The following is a 20,333-nucleotide window of genomic DNA, read 5'->3' on the forward strand; positions in this document are numbered from 1 at the left end:
AACCTGGCCTCTGGTGGGCCACAAAGGGGACAAGTTCCAAAGGGGGGATCCTCCGCTGAGAGAATTCCAGGGACTAACAATAATGGCCAATCTTAAATGCCATGGCAGGATTCCAGTCAGGTGACAAGCAGTCTCTCAAGTAGTGGGGCCTGAGACCATTCAAGTCTTTAAAGTTTGTCATAAACATCTTGAATTGCACCCAGAGAGCCAGTGCAAAGCTCTGAGCACAGGTTTTAAATTCTCATTGCAGCATGCCCCACTCAGAAGAGCACTAGATGAAGACTCCACTAGATGAAGATTCTGGGACAGGGGACAAATTGGAAAAAAGAAAAGATCTTGATACGCCTCCTAATTTCACCCTTGAGATGCCCAAATGAGAAGCCACTGAGTAGATAGTGCATGCTGTCTGGGCTTCTTGGGATTGGCTCCTTCTTGAAAGCAGAAAAAGTAATTGTTGTTACTCTCCTAAATGCTACCCCCCTCATAGAACCAAACTGAGACACCACTCTCCGTAGATTGTGCAGATTTTCTTCACTTCCCTCTCTTTTCTTTTCCAAAATGCCCTGACCAACAGTGACATTGTTAACAGTGTTGACATTTTAATAATCCTCACTGGGCCCCTGAGTTAACGCCTCACTACAACAAAAAGGGGAAGTTCATATTTCTCAAAGCAATTTTTTCAGACTCAGCCAAACATCACTACATTAGTTATATTTGCTTCACAATATAAAGGTTTTCTTTGCAAACATGAAGGCTAAAGATTTTCTTTTTTCAAAATGGAAACTTAGATTCTGGAGCACAAGCTGGCAGCTTGGAAGAAGTGCCAGTACACTGAATAACTGCTTATCACCCCAATTCATACCCTGCCCTAGAGGAATCCAAAGGGATAGCTCAAAATACAGTTCATTACAGTAGTCTAGTCTGGATGTAAGAAAAGCTGTAGATGATTGTTATAAGGTCAGCATTAGAAAGGAAAGGTCACCACAGTTTGGCCACAGTACTGAGGCTACCTGGGAATCCAGGATCCGTAATGGATCCAATAAGAACATCTTGGTGAAAGTGGGTATATGCCTTCAAACAATATTGCAGACACTGGCTCAGTCCATTCCTCTAATTCCTCCCCACCCCGTTATCTAGGTTAACTCACAACCAGTTCACTTTCCTCCAAATCCCCATCTTAATCAGCAACTGGGAAATAATGAGACTGTAGGATCTGGGTTCAACGAAACAGCTATAGTGTGAAGGCCAAAACAGATCACAATCCCCCCTAACAGATTTATATACATAACCCTGAGGGATGCTAAATGTGAGAGCCGTTGGGTAGGGCAAGCAATTATCCAGTACTATCTTCTGAGATCTTTCAGACAGGAAGGAGCAAATCCACCGAGATCCACACTCACTACCTCCACAAGATCCTGTAGATCAGAGTTCTCAATCTTTCCAGACTACTGTACCCCTTTCAGGAGTCTCAAGCCTGAGCCCCACCATCCTGGGCTGAGGCCTGAGCCAAATGTCCAGGGCTGAAGTATGTAACTTAGCCTCATGGGGTCCCCTGTGGCATGGGGCCCCGGGCTATGGCCCTGCTTGCCACCCCTTAATACCAGCCCCTCACTTGCGACCCCCCCTAAACCCATCCCATGAGCCCCAGGTTGAGAAACACCGATCTAGATGAATTGATGTACCCCCTGGAAGACCTCTGCGTACACATACCCCTGGTTGAGACCTACTGCTGTAGATGAACTGACAAAACCCTGAGGTTAATAGTGTCAAAAGTTGCTGCTAGATCTAATAAAACCAGCATGGATAACTTTCCCTTGTCTATTGCGAGGAAATTAACTATAGATATAAATACAGCTCCTATTCCATACCCCCTACTTTTTATGAGAATTAGATAACTTAATAGATATTTTCCATCTCTAATTTGTATGATTCTATGATTCACATTACAGGGGACAAACACTGCACCCTAATTTGACTATCACTTTGCCTTCCATAGCTTTATCAGAATATCAGGATCTTGTTCAGTATCTCACCATAACAGTGGGACATAAATGTGGGTTGTTTCTGCTATTTTGTGGAATGATAATAATTATATTTATCATTTATAGAGGGCTTTTCATCTTCAAAGTGTGTTACAAACATTAATCAATCCTCACATCACCCTGTGGGGTAAGTAAGTACTATTACAGTAGTGTGATCAGGTTTTTCTAGGGGACTCTAGAGTGTGCATGAGCCAGGTAAGGGAAGCGTATACAAACATGTACTTGTACACCTGCACATATATATCCACACCCTCCTATACACATCAGTACAAACAAAACCCTTTACACATACACATGCACACCCACACAAATGCACATACTTGCAGCTCAGTCCTATTTATATGCCTGTGGTGCTGAAGGTTTTTGATAAGGAAAATTCCCTTGAGAACACTTGTCTTGTGCGGAGTTTCTTAGATTGAAATGGTACAGTGTGTTGACTTTATTCCACAGTGGTGCCACAGTACTTTCCCATGATGAAACATCAGACTGAACAAAAGTATGGGAGACCCTATTTCTGACAACTGAATGCTTACCAGTAGTAAGGTGACGTCCAACTCAGGAAAACATGTTTTTAATCAACCTACTTAGGGTTAGAGGTTTGCAAAGCAAAGTAAGAGGTGGGCATTTCAAACCGAAAGAAAAGCAAAGAAGCGGAGGGGGAAAATTGCAATCTCCAGACCGTCAGAGTTCAATACCTGTCCAACTTCTCTCAAGAATTACCAAGAGTCTCTGCAGAACGAGGGAAAAAACCTGCAGCTTAGTCATTTTAGTATTCTTATTAAATGCAGGATTGCCTCAGGCTAAGAGGAGCTGATATCATAATTGTTGGCTTGCCTAGCCAGCTGCCTTCCCTCACCTGATGTAAGATCAGATCTTTCCAGCCTTTGGGAGTCTCGGCACTACTGAGCCTCCACTCTCTCCTACAAGGCTGTTTGCATGACCTAATCCCATCCTGGAGCAGCAGCACGCTGTTTTGCTTCAGTAGAAAGGTAAGAGGAAACCTCTGTCAATTTCATACAGCTTTTTAGAATTCACCCGTGAAAGCCAAAGGGAAGGGGGCGCAGAACTCTCTCATCTTGGGTCTTCTATTTAATCTGAAGTCTCTGAGGCTAACTCTGAAGAACTCCAGGCTGAGTCAGGTGGAAGGTCAGCATTTATATCCCTTTCCCCTCCAGCTCAGTTTAGGCTCTTGTCAGCTGTGAATGGGGAGCATTAAGAGGGGGAAAGAGTCAAGTAGACACCAGGTAAGCTCAGAGTTCTATTTTTCTTTTACTGGGAACAAGGAGTGTTGGTGGCTAATGTTTAAGGGAAATAGTGACATACAAACAAGCCCTTAGCTGTCCTTGGCATCTGTACCAACTCCTAGGTTGCCAATTGCTGCATTGTTACAGGGAAAATCCAGGGGGATTTACCATTACTTGAAAAGTAATAATAAATATTAATATTCAAAGGACAGAATATGGGAAGCATTCACAAGAAAATAAAATGAGTAACTCTCATGCCTTGTAGTATTAGAATGGGATTTATTTAAATTACATCTCCAATGGTAAGTTAAAAACAAGGAAAGCAAAATGTTTTGAAGCAAATATTGTGACCCCTGTTTTGGTTTAAGTCACTGGTTTTGCCTTCTGTATTTTACAAATTTTGGGTGGTAGCTGTGAACTTTTTCTCAGATTTGCTGCTGCACTGAAAGGCGTTCTGCCTATAATGGGATTCAGACAGACACACAGACTTCAGGATGGACACCTTAGATTAACTGAGAAAAATTACTTATATGGTGGCTGCAAGTTGAAAGTTTTTTCTGTTTCTCTAAAGCACATATTAAATATGTAGCTGTCTAATCTATTCCTCAATTTCAGACTATCACAAAGAGAACCATTTGTGTTACAAAGGAGAGTAGTTATCAAACTTATCTGTCACAATCAGCCATCAGTCATCTCTGACCCTCCTAAGCGACAGATGTGACATCAGATTAAAACTTGTTTGAAACAGAATTTACTGTACAAACACTTTGGTTTGATTTATCCTAATCACACATTTTCTAATCTGAATATTGGTATAAACTGGGATGAACTGGGTCAAACTCTATTTTATTTTTAATATACTAAGAGTGTGAAAGAGAAAAAAGTATTTAAATATCTGGAGTGGAAATGCTCAGGCAGCTCTTAGGGTGTAGGTTTATGCACCTTGCTCTCAACCATCTGGTGAACTGTACAAACAGGTGCTTCCAGGTGCCATGTGAGTCAATAGCTACCTCACTTTCATTTACTTTACATCCAGATGACAAGAGGTGGACATGGGCAGGATTAATTAACATGCTCCATGTGGTGCATTAATATGAAGAAAGAGAGAACCTTGTAATATCAGTGTCTATGCTGATCCATAGCTGATAATGTATAGCGTGAGATGGTGCTAGTTTGTACAATGAGCACTTATCATTGAACATACACCTAGAGGAACCCCAGGTTGCTAGACAGATAATCAGATCCACATACTTTTTACTCAGCTAGCAGCCAGTTGAATGCACAGAAGAGTATATGCAGGTGCCCAGATACCATAATGATTGGCACGGTATAAGAACCTGAACAGAACAGAATAAAACACTGAATCATTATTGTAAAACACAGGGCTGAAGGAAGAAAACAGTGGACAAGAGACAACTAGATAAGGCAATGTCATTCAGTTCCCTTCATTACAGTCGCAGGTTTTCTCCAAGATAATATGGTTGCTGTTCAGATACACCCCAATATTTAGGAGGAGACAAATTGAGAGGAGGCCCCAGGAAGCGATATGTTATACTATTTTGAAACAGCTACAGTGTGAAAACAGAAACAAGAAAATATAATAGTTTAAGGCTCCTAGAAATCAAAGATTAACAAGAAACCTTGTGCTGTGAACCTGGGAGAGCGACTGGAAAATGGGACGACTTTCAAGAACAACTCCTATAACCCAGCTCTCACAGGTTGTTAGGAGGCAGAGAGACAGGGAGACAAGCAATGCTGCAGGGCTTAAAGTCACACAAGGCCCCCAGAAAGCTTTGAAACAGAACCCCTCACACGGTACACAAGATAATGAAGGCTACACTCACCTTAGAACCCATTCACTGAGAGAGCTTCTGAGAGTTGGGACATCTGTAACCACAGGGTTCCAGATGACTACAGCCAGACCTTTAATATCAAGGGCTTCAAGTTCTGAACAGCACAAGTGATTCTCAGGTGGTGTCTGTCTGAGCTCCATAGGTAATGGGAGTCAGGAAGGCTCCTGTTTGGGAGAGGAGCACAGATAAAATAGTGCTTGACATTTAGCATTTGAGTGAGAGCCACAAAAATAGCAAAAGGAGGCAACTCCTCAGCAGGTCGGAATTTACTCTTTTGTGGCCATGTTCTGAGCTGTTAACCAGAGACCCTGAGCCTCATGGTTTGGGTTAAACACCCCTCCCTGATCTCTTGAACCTTGCAAAGAATTACCTTGAAATACAGAGAGATTAATTATGGAGATAATGCAGATTAGTGACATACCTACCTTTAGGCATACCCAGGGCCACATCTTCCAAGGTGTTTCCATTATATAGTTAATGTGTATAGAGCAAACTGTCAGTTCTCACAAGCTAAGCAGGCTTGAAAAGGGTCAGAGTACTTAGATGGGAAACCACCAATGAACAACTATAAGCACTTGGCTACTGGAGGAAGTGATGCTGATGATTCAGTAGGTGGTACTCTTTCCTCTGAATCAGGCTTGAACCAATACCCTAGCATGGTGCTCAGGGGCACTGTGCTGCTTGCACAGCAGATCAGATGTAAAACAAAGTTGTTGATCAGTTGTGATTATTAAATACCATGACACTTTTCATAAGAATAGAAGAATTAACCATGGTGTCCTGGTCAATTTTAAAGTCAGGTCATCTATCTCGTCTGCTTTCCCAATAATGATTGACTGCTCCTCAACTCCCCTCCTCACTAGCCTCCCCTTACCCACACCAACAAAGTTCCTTGTCTTTGACTAAAGGGCCTTGTACAACTTAGCCCACCTACCTCTTTGCTCTCACCTCTGTTTGCTCCCCTCTTGCACTGCCCAAGCTGCATGACTAAGCATCCCAGTCACCTCTTTCACACTGTCAGTAGCTTCTTCCATGTTTCCCTCTAAGCCTAGAACCCCTGATGTGACTCAGTCTATCAGGCCCTCTAGCTACCTGAAAACACAGTCTTCCCCAAGAAGCCTGTATACACTAGTTCTCCCTTGAATCAGCATTTACAGAAATACAAATATTACTAAGATATATAAAACCTTTCTATACCCTGTTTCTATTTAGAATGTAACCCTTTGAGAGCAAGGACCATATCTACTTACCTGCCCAGAAAGCACCTAACACACCTTTTGCAGTATATAAAGATTTGGAATAAAATAATATGAATGTAAATATGTTCCATTTACCTACATTTCCTAAGCAGAGCTGAATACTGCATTCTTCACTTCCTGTCTTAAAATGTTGTTGAATATTGCTGAGTGCTATTAAAGTGGTTGGGAAAGTGATCCCTCTATAGCCCTTGATGAGGTTTAATTAATGTATGTAAAACATTTTAAATTGCTTGGATGAGACAAGGCTCTTGCAGTGCAAAGTGTTATTATCCTTCTGGCAGTGAAGTGCCCAAAAATGAATACAGCATACTAGGGTGAGGTCTCATCAGAGCCTGGTAATGAAGTTTAACATGCTATCATTTTGATCCAGTTTCCCTCTGTACTGCTGCCTCACCAGCTTGTCACAGTCTCTCAAAGGAGCCTAGCTAGTGTCAGCTTACTACTTCCACACTTATCCCTTGCTTTCCTCCTGGAATGGGGTAAATATCCCTGCCCTGAAAACTCTAGCTGCTGGTTCAGCAGGTCTGCCAGGGCAGGTCCCTGCAACATTCCCCTCTCTGGGCAAATGGTAGAATGCCAGAAATATTAGACAGGAACCTGTTCTTCCAGGAATGTAAGTAATCCATTGAAAGAAATCATTTACTATTGTCCCATCTGGGCTAATTAAACGGCTAGGCACTGACCTCCATTCATGAACAAGACTTCCAGAAAGAAACAGTGCAAACACCAGAGGAGAGAGGGAGCCTCATGGCTCCTCAATCAAAATCTTTCTCTCTCATGCTGGGCTGACAACCCCATACCATTCTCTGAGGTCAAATCATTACAAGAAGTTTTCCCCTATGGGCAAAGAGCTCCCTCAGACTCAGGACTCTCTTCAACAAGGGCATACAACTAGGGGAAGTAATATATTTCTTAGAGTTCGGGAGAGTTAAGCCCTGTTAACACTATCATCAAAATAACTCATTCTCAAAATAAAATTTATCTTGACAACTCTTGTTTTTCCACAAGGTTAGAAAAACATCTGAGGAAGTGTGCAAATCTCTCTACTGTTTCCTATGATTTAACTTAACTGGGTTTAAAATGCATAACCATGTTATTGCAAGTTAAACTAATTTTATTACTGTAATACTGTTCATACTTTCCCATTGGGAAACAGGGCACATGTGCTCTTTAATGCATAAAATCATGGGACAGGGTCATGTAGTATCCCAGAATTCCTCACACTTTGGCTTGGCATTTCCCAGTTAGTTGTCTACTGTAATTTAAGGCCATTAATCAATTGAATATATACCCTAGTTCCCCCTTTAGGAATATAGGAGCAGTGGGCTAAGGTTCTTTGGAAGGCTGAGCAGCTGGAGAGCCCCTGAACTGACAGAGGGGGGAGTCACTCTGAAGTCAATTACCCAGATACTTGAATTTTGTTTTGGTGATGTCCAAGAAATATTATCTTCTGATCTCTTTGTGAGAGCCTTTCAAATTATTGCAACAGGAGCTTAAATACTAAGGCCAACATTTTCAAAAATATCCTGTCATGTTGGAAGCCCAATTTGGAACAGGTTGGGCCTAATCTTCAGGGGTGTTGAGCATTAACTTCTCTTATTTAAGTTAACTGGAGTCAAAGGAGCTCAGCACTTCTGAAAATCAGGCCCAAAAGTGTCTTAAAGTTGGGCACATAAAAATTAAAGCACCCAAAATCAGCAGCTACTTTTGAAAATCTGGGTTAAAAGTTAAAATAGATGTAAACCTTTTATTTATTATTAGTAGTAGTATCATAGCACCTAGGAGCTCAAGCTATGGACCAGGCCCCCATTGTGCTAGGCATTGTACAATCACAATCTCTGCCTCAAAGAGTTTACAATCTAAATATAAGCTCAGAGACAAAGATGGATACAGGTAGAAGGGGGAACACAAGGAAACAATGAGGCAGTATTGGTCAGTATGACAGGCAAAGGTCTCAGCACACCTTGCTTTTCCCATAGAATTCTTTTTCATTTGTTTCTTTAGTGGGGGGATAGAGGCAAAGTCTGAGTGGGACAAATTTGGAGATACCTATCACATGGAACACAGCAGCCTTCATTATGAATTTGTAGGAGTTATGGGATTCCAGGACAAGTGCTTGGGATCTTCGTGTGGTTTTAACCTAGTAACAGCATGGCTAAGGTCATGTCTATGCTCTGGGCACTAAAGTAGCATATACTGTAGCAGAGACACTTCCTACATTGATGGAAGGGGGTTTTCCTTTCGTGTAGGTAATCTACTTCCGCAAGTGGTGGTAGCTAGGTCAACAGAGTATTCTTCTGTTGTCCTAGCTGCATCTAAACCAGAGGTTTGCTCAGTTTAACTACAGCACTCAGGGGTTATGTAGGGCTTTTCTACACAGGGAGTGAAGTTAATGCGCATAAACTGAAGCACATGAAATCCTTGGCATTAAGCTACAGCAAACTAAGACCACTTTACTTCTGAATGAGACTACCTACACCATGTTTAATCTGCTTTAGTTTATGTGCATTAACTTCACACCTTTAGTTAATTTGTTTAACTTTTCCGAGTGTCCCTGTGTAGACAAGCCGAGCATAAGTCTACATGACACCATACAGCAGATAGGATATGCCAAACAAGAATACAGCCCTTGCTCCAAAAAGTTTGCTATCTACAGGCATGGGTCACACAATGCAGAGCAAAGCAAGAGATAGGATACCAGAGGGACAAACAAAGAGTAGCAGAGTGTAGAGGGGAAGGATTGTCCAGTGGCTAGGCCACTAAGCTGGGACTTGGGAGGCCTGGATTCAATTCCCTGCTTCACCAGTGACATCCTTTATGACCTTGGGCAAGTCCCTTAGCCTCTCTGTAAAATGGGGATACTAGTACTCTATAGCTCACCGGGAAGTTGTGTGGATACATACATTGAAGATGTTAAGGTGCTCAGATATGATGGTGATAGGGGCCAGAGAAGTACATTGGATAGATTCTCTACCATGCCAAATTTCTGCAGCGAGTGGGGCAGCACCAGGAAGCTGGTTATGGCTTCCTGAAGCTCTGCCCATCTGCAGCACAGAAAACGGACCTTGCTTTAACCTCCACTAGCTAACAACAATATGCAACTTTATCCTTGACCCCAATGCCTGCTCAGCCAGGGACTCCCCTATGCAGGGGAAATCCTCAGCAAGGAAAATCAAGTCAGATTCCACCCCCTATGTGCCATGAGAGTGGGCTGAGAATCTGTAGCTGGAAGGCTTCACAGAAAAAGTGGGTTTTAAGAAGGTATTAGAAGTTCCAAGCACAGAAGTGGGGTGAAGTTCAGATTGTGGGAAGTCAACAAAAGGAGCATTTAGGAGAGATGTTTAAAAGTGTGAAGAGTGAAATAGGGTGTAGGCTGAAATAAACACTGGAGCTGGAGTGGAGTGAGCGGCTTGAATTTAACATTGTAGTATTGGCAGTTGCAGTGTTCAGAAATCATGAGCATTTGAAAAATGAATAAATGTGGGGTTCTTTTAATTTTCCTTCTGTTTTTTTTTAGTCATTTTGGGTTCAGGTTTCAAGCTTTCCTCCACAAGCATGAGGACTAGAAGCGTGCTTTATTTTTAAAATGAAAGCTGAGTTTCGCACTTATTTACATGATTTCAGGAGCTGGGGCTTTTTTTGAAAAACGTGACATTGTGCGAGACTTAGGGTAAAATGGTGATAGCTGGTCACACAGCACTTAGGAAGAAAAGAAAAAAGGAAAGGCTTCAAGAAGGACTAGTGGTTAGAGAGAAACAATGTGGGATATTCCAAGGCAGAGAGAGACAGGTTTCCATTTCCTTCAGGCTAATTAAGCAAATCAGAATGGATGCGTTCACTGGAATAGGAAGTACGTGTGACATATTTAGGGTTCAAGCAGGCACCAATGTTTTCATAATACAAGTGGGTTTAGGTTTCTCTTACAGGAGTTAATTTAGTTCTTCATATTTTTTAACCTTTATTCTCCTTCTGATTTTCCATTTCCTTCCCCCCATTTTTGCCAGCTCTGCCAGACCACAAGTCATAAAGAATGTAGTGAGCAATATGAGATAGTCAGCCAGCTAGTCACTTAGCCAATCCCATCACAGAGCCTGAAAGAATAGCTTGGATTTTTGGTCTGACAATAAAATGCACGTCCCTCATACCATAACCACTGGGCACCATATATTAAAGTTCTGAGTTCTACCGAGTGAAACATTAAATCAAAGGGTATTTATCCCTGAATTAAAACAGGAAAGTCTAAAATAAAACCAGTTACTAAGCCCACTTGCTCATGGCAGGGCATTGTTCTGCAAATGAAAACTGAACACCTGAGTAATCCCTCTGCTCAGGATCCTACTTTGATTGACATCTTAATAAATAAGTACTTAGGCCAGGCTTCAGCTTTCATTTCCTTATTTCTGATGTTAAAATCTTTTCTTTTTTTAAATGGTGCATCACATCGTGCTCCAAAGGGAAGATAAACTAGTTTTGGTTTACCTCAGCAATACTCATCTCCCGTCTGTCCTCCAAACAAATGGTTCATTTCCCAGGAGATCTGCACAGTATCCAAACCCTAAACAATATCTGACCTTTTGGCTTCAACAAACAGAGAATGGTCAAATCAACAAGAACTGTATAATGAATGTCTGTATGGGAATTTCCAGAAAATTACTCCCTCCTCCCCCAATTCTCTTTGGTGTCTTTTGGGGCAGTAGTTAACACTGCTATAGGATTCACACAGGATCATAGCGCCAAAGCTGTGATTTAGAGTTCATGTTCATGTAGGCCGACCAGATAGCAAGTGTCAAAAATCGGGACAGGAGGTGGGGGGTAATAGGTGCCTATGGGAGAAAAAGAACCAAAAATCGGGACTGTCCCTATAAAATCGGGACATCTGGTCACCCTAATTCATGTTTCCATTAGAAAACCAGCTACTCCACATGCAATTCCCGTTTGAATTCTGCAGGGCTTCCAGCACAAAGCATCTTTTTAAAATTAAAAAAAAATTGTTAAAATGAGTGTAATTGGAATATTACTTCTAGAAATGGGCATGGGTAACATCTGATGCTTTTGTGACCATCTTGAATTAACATCTCAAATAAACGAACGAATGAATCAACCACACTTTAATATTAATCCATCCAAACAACATTTATTTAGCTCCTGTGCTGTGAAGCCTTTTAATATTTTGAAAATGTGAAGAAACAGTAATTTATAAAGTAACTGCTGAAGATACATATGTTGCTGCTCACTTCTTTGGTGTCCATAATACCATTACTTCATATCCTTTCAAATGGCATTGGTTACTTTGGACTCAATAGATGAGCTATTTATATAGTTATGAGAATAGGTCCAAATCATCTCACCTTTCTCAGCAGTGAGCCCCTGCTACAGAACACCTTTTGGTTCACAGGTACTCCTTGCTCTACAAAAACCACTGTTCTTTTTGCTCCATTTCCTTATTCCCATATATTTTTTGCATTTATTTATTAAGGCTGGGCTATTTGAGGGGCTCCTTTGCTCAGGCTCTTTGTCAGTGTTGGGCACACACATTCCCCCTCCGACTCCCTGACTCAAATGGATTCCCACACAGACTTTCGGTTTCTCTAATGGAAGGAAGTGGTTACCCTCCTCATCAGCAGATCTTTATATTTAGAGGAATTAGCGCCCCTCCTTCCCAGACTCTGAACCAAATTTGCAGGTGAGTTTAAGCAAGTCCAAGAAACTCTAGACAGGGGTCTAAACGGGTGTAATTTATGCTACAGCTATATTAGGAGGATTTGCCGGTATAGCTATGCCAGCAAACTGTTATAGTGTAGACAAGTCCTTATATTTCTTTCCAATCAATTCCCCACTGATGTTTAGACTCCCTTAGGACCTGTCTAAACACAAACTGTCACTGTCAGTGAAATAAATCAATTGGTTTTAATTCACATCTTTTGTAATTATGGTCCAAGCCTGAACAGACACTCACATCAGATTAAGGGTGTTCTACTTTGATTTATCGTTTTGCCAATTTAGGCTAAATTGAAATAGAATTTTTAATCCAAAATAAGAGTGCCTATACACAAATTTTCATCAAAATAACAAAAGATGTAAACTAAAATCAAGAATGTCCTTATACTAAGGAGCGAAAATCGGAGGCGATCTGTGGGTTAGGTTCCCACACACAATCTATGTCTATAAGAGTTTGGTGTAATTTACACACTAAGGTGCTGAAAGATGAAAGAAGCTGTAAATTAAAGTAGCCTGTACCCTGTTTTAACATCTACCTTTTGTCTCCTCAGTGTGTAAATTACAGCAACCTAAACTCCCTGGCCTGGTCTAGAGCAGAGTTTTTGGTCCTGCTGTAACTCAAGTTAATTGATTTCCACTTTACTCAAGTAGATTAACAGAATAGAAAATGCTAATCTAGACACTCAACAAACATTTGTTCCAGGAACAAATGTTTACTGGGCATTTAGATAATCAAGACAACTGTAAATGCTAATTTTTCTACTTCCATTCTCAATTTGCTGTCTGTGTTCTAGTTGCATTTGGGCCCAAATGAAACAAATCTTAGGGCCCAGCCAAGCCCAGACGAAGAGGCTACGTTTGGAATGTAATGTTATTCTACCTGTGAGCTGTGATTAGGGCAGCACAGAATGGGATGTGGTGAAGAGAATTTCTGAAGACTTCCTCTAAAATATCAGATTGTATTGTTCTGATGATTTCAGAGTATTTTAACACTTTGGAATTAAAAATTAAAACAAATGAAGACTTTTCAGTCATTAAAAAAAAGGTGAAATTTGAATGTACTACAGTCCTTACCTTATCTGCAAGTAAATCCCTTGTTAGGTTTTAGAGTCTTACTCCCTTCACAATAAGGATTGTTGTGAATCAGATGAATTTCTTTCCCAGGAAAGGCTAAATATAGACATAGATCATGAATCATGGAGACAGACAAACCTGCTTTGACCAATACAGCAACCACTTTGGAAAGGTAGTGGAGCTGGAACCTAGCCTTAGAAGCAGTAAATCTTTATTGAATTATTTACTGGTACCATTATTTACTGGTACCATACTACACTTTTTTCTCTAAGGGCAGATTATTCTTGAGAGTCAGGTATTTGTATGGCATAGCAAAGAAAGGTGCAAGTTTGTAGAGGAGTGGCTTACACCACATTTTCATGAATTAGGATGGGGACGCAAGAGTGTAACACTTTGCCTACCAAACTATGATAATGTGTAATTATAACCATCAAAACATGGTGCTTAGATGCCTAAGCAGAGCAAAGCAGCCAGAAGGGCGGCCAGTGATCTAGCTCCTAGTGTGAAGTATTGCTAGAAACAGCAATGACGTTTGTCATTGTTCAATAATTTCCATATCAAACGTTCTCCCACATTAAAAGATTTTTTTTTCTAGCTGCCCGCCCTGCAAACTCAGACTAGAATCAGAAAGTCAAAGAGAATGCACACCATCTCCAGTAATGTTCTGCAGCCAAATCATGGTCTCAGTTACATGTGTGCAACCCTATTGTCTTCTGATTATAAACTAGATTAATAGATTCTAAAGCTAGAAGGAACCACTGCGATCATCTAGTCTGTGTAGCACAGGCCACAGAACTTCCCCAAAATAATTCCTAGAGCAGATCTTTTATAAAAACCTCCAATCTCGATTTAAAACTTTCAGTGATGGAGAATCCACCACAATCCTTGGTAAATTGTTCTAATGGTTAACTACACCTTTGTAACTCCATGGGCTTTATTGTTTACACTGGGGTAAGAGATTGGCCCTGTAACTGGACCTTTGTAAACAATTCTGTTAATGCACAGGAGCTGGGTTGGCTCTATAGAAGTAAAAATAGTACAAAATGGCTTTTATCACTAAAATCAGCTTATAGTTCTCTGAATATGCCTAGGGAGATCTGCTGAGCAGGAAGGTACCATTTCTACAGTCACTTTTCAGAGTATAACTATGCTTTGGAAAGGGAGCTTTCCCAGAGTAAAATTGGAAGGAAAGAGAATTGTAACAAAAACTTTCCCTGAAATTTTCTGTTCTCCCTTTGCTAATCCTGCACAGTACTGAGCACTCCATCCCTGATCCAGCAAAGCACGTGCTTTGCTAGATTGGGTACAGAGCAATCATCCTCCTGTTGTATAGACTGAGCTCAGGGAGAGCAATTCAAGTTTTGCGATATGCCACTTACTTTAAGAGACTTGTTGAATTGGGTCATTTTCTTGTCTGTGGTTCTGGGCTCTGCTGCTGGTTTCAGAGTAGCACTAAGCATTATCTTGTTATACTACTCCGGGCACCTGGCTCCCTAATTCTCCCCAACAGAAGCAGAGATTGTTCGCTCAGAGGCATCTGCAACTTTCTCAAGTTCGGGAGGATTGTTCCTTTCTGGATTAGATACCTGCACCTTTCGTGCAATGATGTATTTGTGCATATGACAGGCTCATCACCAAAAGGAATTGTTTAGTTGTGAGAGCTCTCTTTTTCCTAAAATCACTGGGGCCTGTCTATAAATGAGAAGAGTTGGGGAATGACATGCATAGTGGGACGTAATCTGAGACTCCTTCTGAAACATGACCTGACTGCAAACTCTCTGGATCCCATGGGGTTATATTTGTATTTCTTTTGAAGAAAATGTTGTATCATAAAGAGGTATTTTTAGTTACCCTTAGTGTGGGACTGGGAGAGGGGAATCTATTGATAACAGACTACAAATACAATGGTAAAATTCACCCATGAGGAATCAACTGATAGATGGTCTGGATACAGAGCAAACAGAAAGTGGACCCAGCAGGACAGTGATGGGGCTCTGGAATTTACAGCTATATGACTTGACTGAACAGGTCACTCTGGCAAGCAGACCCATCCCTTTGGGCATGCAGTAAACCATTCAAGGTGGGAGTATTTATTTCATTATTTTAGAAGTTCTTAAGAAGGCTGAAATATCTCCAAGCCTGGAACAGACAGAGATGGCACTTGCACTTCTGTAAGCGTGAAAGCCTTCATTTATTCCTTGGGTGTGAGTGTGATTGAGAGGGGGTGGGAAGTATTTTTACTGAGGTCTGAGTACATTTTACCTGTCTGCTGTGTAATGGATACCATTTCTGCTCTTTATATTTGTCTCTTTGCTTGCTTTCTGTAACGCTATTTAGCACAGGGGCTTATAGAGAGAAGGTACAAAACGAAGGGCAGCCAATGTCTCCTGAACAGCGATTGTATAGTATTGTTAATAGAGCAGTCGAAAGTGTGCTGGCTGCCTCCCCACAGCGCTTACTACCTAAACAGGCTGCGCACAGGCAAAGGAGCGGGGAGTAGGGTCTGTGCTGTCAGAGCCTTGTTTTTAACCCTTGTCTGTTTTCCCTTATTATTATTTAGGGTTTTTTCAAACCCATGTTTATTTGATCTCACTCCCTCTCTTTCTCTCATCAGCACAATGTGGACACTTGATGAGAGTTGAAAGAACTCCTAGCATTTATATTATAATATCTTTTTCCTTCTGAAAGGAGAATAGCTTTGGGAATAGGAAGGGCCTTGTTAATAGTTGGGGTTATTCTTCCACATAAATTGGTGCCTCCCATGGCACCTGTTCCTCCACCTTTGGTGCTTTGTGGGAGATTTTTCCATGCATCTCTAGGGATAAGCGACAGAAGCTTATATTCCTTCAAACCCCATGGTGTGCTTCTGGGAGACAGCTGGATTAGTTTCTAGTTGCTAAATGGATGCTGAAAGGCATTTGATCTTGGGAAGTTGAAGTAAGTATTTAAGGGTCACCTTTTTTCAAGGGCTTTATCAACAGAAACTAGAAATTTGAGCCAGAATCTCTTCAGTTCTAACCACATGCAATTCCTTGTCTACACTGAGGATTTCAGCCTCCAGTGGCCAGCCACCCGTACAAAACTCTTATAAAAACAGGTAAAACCACCAGTGTAAATTGCAGCTTATAGCAGCTTTGCCTGTCCACACTTGGAACTAGTAATGATGGAGCTACACCAACGGCTGCAATAGGGGCCAATCCCAAATGTAGACAAGGCCTTGAAGACAGCATCTTAAAGAGGACAAGAACTAATGCTCAAAAAAAAAAAAAAAAAATCTCAGCCACTGGAACTTGAGAACCTGTCTGGGAGAAATTCAGTGTCTATGTCTCTGCTGGCTTCTCCTCTTCTTCATGAACACGTCACTGCTCAGTGAATCAGCTGCCCACGTTTTTTACATACTCAACTTACAGCCATACCAATAAACTTCCCAAATCCATTCCCTAGATCAAATAAAGGTAATTACAGAGCTCACTGTGGGCGATTCCCAGTGGGAGGGTGGGAGTGGCCATGGGTGGGGCTGGAAGGTGAATACTGTAAATGCACAACAGAGAAAATGGGAATGTACCACACCCATCATAAAACATGCTGTCACAGTCAGCAACAGAAATCATTAGGGTGGATCTTTATACACACCTTTCTCATAAAGAAAGAAAGATGGCACAAGATCCCAAGATGAACTCACAAGCCACAGGGAGCTGAGCGTGACTCACTCCCTGTGGGAGAGGAGAAAACTGGAGAGGATTATGAGACTGCTGAAGGAGCAATGTCTTCATGTTTTCTGTGAGAGCCCTTCCCCTATGGGATGGACTGGGTACATCATATTGCCTATTCTCATAGAGAATTCATTGGCTATGTCTCATAGTACACATTTGCAGCACCTCAACAGAAGACACATCAGGTGTGTTACTATACCCTCTAGCTCCCAGCCCATTCTGCGTTACCCTGTGCACACATCTCAGCCTCGTCACAGGACCAAGGCCTCTTCCCTACTGCTTTTCTCCTTCCATCCTAACTGCTTTCAGCCCCACCGTATGCACTGCTTCTGTCCATTGATTCTTGTCAGACACAAGATAGTCTCTAAGGTGCCACAAGTACTCCTTTTCTTTTTGCGGACACAGACTAACACGGCTGCTACTCTGGAAGACAGTGCTGATGTCTCTTCAGTATTTCTCCTGCCCATACAATGCCACTACCAGCCACACTGCAGGGAGAAATGTTGCTCCTGTCCAATGGGCTGGAGAATTCGGTCAGCTTCATGCTAGTGAAGATGCAACATTGTATCTAAATCTGTGTTGCACTGTTTAAACCTGCCAGCTCAGATGGTTATCCTGGGAATGGCTACACTTCGGCGGGAAGTTTGCCTACCAGCTCAGGCAGGCTGACAGATGGTAGCTGTGCTGGAGCTAATGTACTAATAATAGCAATGGACATGTTGCAGCAGGAGCGGTGCAAGGGCTAGTCACCCAAGTATGGATCCAGCGGGTCAAACGGGCTTGTACTTGGGCAGTTAAACCATGTTACCCCCATGTCCACACTTATTTTTAATGCACTAGCTCAAGCAGAGGTAGCGTGTGTCTGTCTACTCGGACTAGGAGACATGCTCCCAGCTGTAGGGTAAACATACCCACTAAGGGAAACATTCAAAGATTCTCTATTTAGAGTTGGGTCTGACAGCATGGTCAAATCTATGGTATAAAGTAATGAAATCTCACATGGCTCACATTGAAACCAGAACAAATCTGTGCATCTCCAGAATAGGAGAGTGCTGAGCAATGGATGGGGATCTCAAAAATAAATTTATTTAAGAACATAAGAACGGCCATACTGGGTCAGACCAATGGTCCATCTAGCCCAGTATCCTGTCTTCCAACAGTGACCAGTGCCAGATGCTTCAGAGGGAATAAACAGAACAGGTAATCATCAAGTGATCCATCCCCTGTAATCATTCCCAGCTTCTGGCAAACAGAGTTTAGAGACACTTCACAGCATGGTTTTGCATCTCTGCCCATCTTGGCTAATAGCCATTGACAGATCTATCCTCCATGAACTTATCTAGTTCTTTTTTGAACCCCGTTACAATCTTGGCCTTCACAACATCCTCTGGCAAAGAGTTCCACAGGTTGACTGTGTGTTGTGTGAAGAAATACTTCCTTTTGTTTGTTTTAAACCTGCTGCCTCTTAATTCATTTGGTGACCCCTAGTTCTTGTGTTATGAGAAGGAGTAAATAACATTTCCTTATTTACTTTCTCCATGCCAGTCACGATTTTATAGACCTCTACCATATCCCCCCTTCATCTCTTTTCCAAGCTGAAAAGTCTCGGTCTTATTAATATCTCCTCATATGGCAGCCGTTCCATACCCCTACTCATTTTTGTTGGCCTTTTCTGTACCTTTTCCAATTCCAAAATATCTTTTTGGATCTGCACACGGTATTCAAGATGTGGGCGTAACATGGATTTATATAGAGGCAATATAATATTTTTTCTACCTTATTTAAGTTTGAATAAAAGAAATGTACATTATAACACTACTTGATAGCACTTTAATGAAGGCTGCAAATCAATTCCAATCATAAGCCTATATTCATATGCTCATACTTTGTCAATATATTCACATTTTATTTAAATTTTCCATGTGTTGTGTCTACTCTAAAATAAAATTTTCCTCAAAAAATTTGACCAAAATCTGTCCCTTTATCTTTTTTTAGTTTTGGGTGAATGAAAAATAAATCACTTTTCCTATATAAAAATAAATAGATAAAAACAAACAGCTTTTTGAAAAGTACTATAGAAAAAATGGTTTTAAACTTCGGCATGAACATAGCCCTCACTGAGGACTAGCGCCGGTACTTGGCTTCGGGGGAAAATTAACAAAGTTGTGCATACTGAACATGCGCAGTAAAAAAAATGGCTTTAAGTCTAAAGATGTGCAATTGCACAAAGAAGTTTTGCACATGTGGGCACACAGTTAAGTAAGTATGCACTGATTGGTTTAAGAGATTTACAAGCTGTACTGATAAAACTGGCAGAGCTTGTACACTACACATGCTGAAAAAACTGTTTTTTCCCTTTTCTTTGCCTACCTTCCCAGGCTATTTTTAAAAACCCTACAAAACGAAAGGCAAAAAAATTGCACCAGGACGAAGTTCAAGTTGCTCAGTCAAAATTATAAAAAGGTAAGGAGATGGATTTTTGGTTTTGCTGAGTTTACATTAGGTGAAGCACAGAGGAGGGGCCATCCAAAAGCCAGTTGTTAACGTAACGAATAAATAAATAAATACCTAGCTCTTATGCAGTGCTTTTCATAAACAGATCGCAAAGCTCACTGGTTCTCTGCCTGGCCCTGTTAAAGGTTTGGGCAGCTCAGGGGCTGCTCTAACCAATGTCAATCATCCTCAAAGAACTCTTCACCAGCACAGCACTGCTGGAGTGCAGTATGCTCCGGAAACTCCTCCTCCCTGTACTCCCCCTCCCTTGACATGCCCCTACTCTGGGGTGCTACAGGGAAGGTAGTGCATAAGCCAGCTGTGCTGGCTCTACATCTATTAGGGACTTCTTCACATCAATAGAATTGACCAGTCCACCTCTAGAAATTTGAAGCTGAAGTTCTGACACCATTGTTTCCTCACCCACATTGAACATAGTTCTGGATAAACAAGTGGCTTAATAAAGGGCATTAAATACATGCCAGAAAACGTACAGGATGTGCACTGTAGCCAAGTAAACAGTGCCGCAGCAACCCAAAGACTGGCATTTCTTGGATTTGGGAGAATCACACACATATTTGCTAATATTTACTGCTTATATAGTTTAATACTGTGTCTATTAAAATAACCACAATCTTTTAATCATGTTGCACAGAGTATGTTCTACATCTCAGAGCAGTGCATTTTCTGAAACATAACAAGCAAATGCCAAAGAGCTATATTGTCACAGAGATTGCTAAGTAATTGGTGATAAACGTTTAACAAAACTTGCTGCGAAGGCAGAGGTGTTTGGGAGTAGGAAATAAACTTGAGGCACAAGAAATAATCAATCCTCTGATGAATCAAAGCAGTTGCAAAGTTCTATTTCCCTCCCATTGCAAAGAACATTGAGTTGAAAACTGGTTTTGTTTTCGCAAAAAGAAAAGGAGGACTCGTG

General features: G+C 41.4%; 1 protein-coding gene across 3 annotated transcripts in view; it reads left to right on the forward strand.

The window, feature by feature from the left end:
* The first annotated feature begins 2,941 nt into the window (after positions 1 to 2,941).
* The window catches only part of FOXN1 (forkhead box N1), a 54,372-nt gene continuing 36,980 nt past the window's right edge, over positions 2,942 to 20,333 (forward strand). The window contains exons 1-2 of one of the 3 annotated variants that reach the window (XM_043530970.1): positions 3,160 to 3,286; positions 19,282 to 19,366. The gene's annotated coding sequence lies outside the window, so the exon portion shown is untranslated. Of the gene's footprint in view, positions 3,032 to 3,056; positions 3,287 to 19,281; positions 19,367 to 20,333 lie in introns of those variants that run through there. The other 2 variants (XM_043530968.1, XM_043530969.1) reach the window with 2 other exon arrangements.

Source organism: Chelonia mydas, chromosome 17 (genome assembly GCF_015237465.2).
Source record: "Chelonia mydas isolate rCheMyd1 chromosome 17, rCheMyd1.pri.v2, whole genome shotgun sequence".
NCBI lineage: Eukaryota > Metazoa > Chordata > Testudines > Cheloniidae > Chelonia > Chelonia mydas.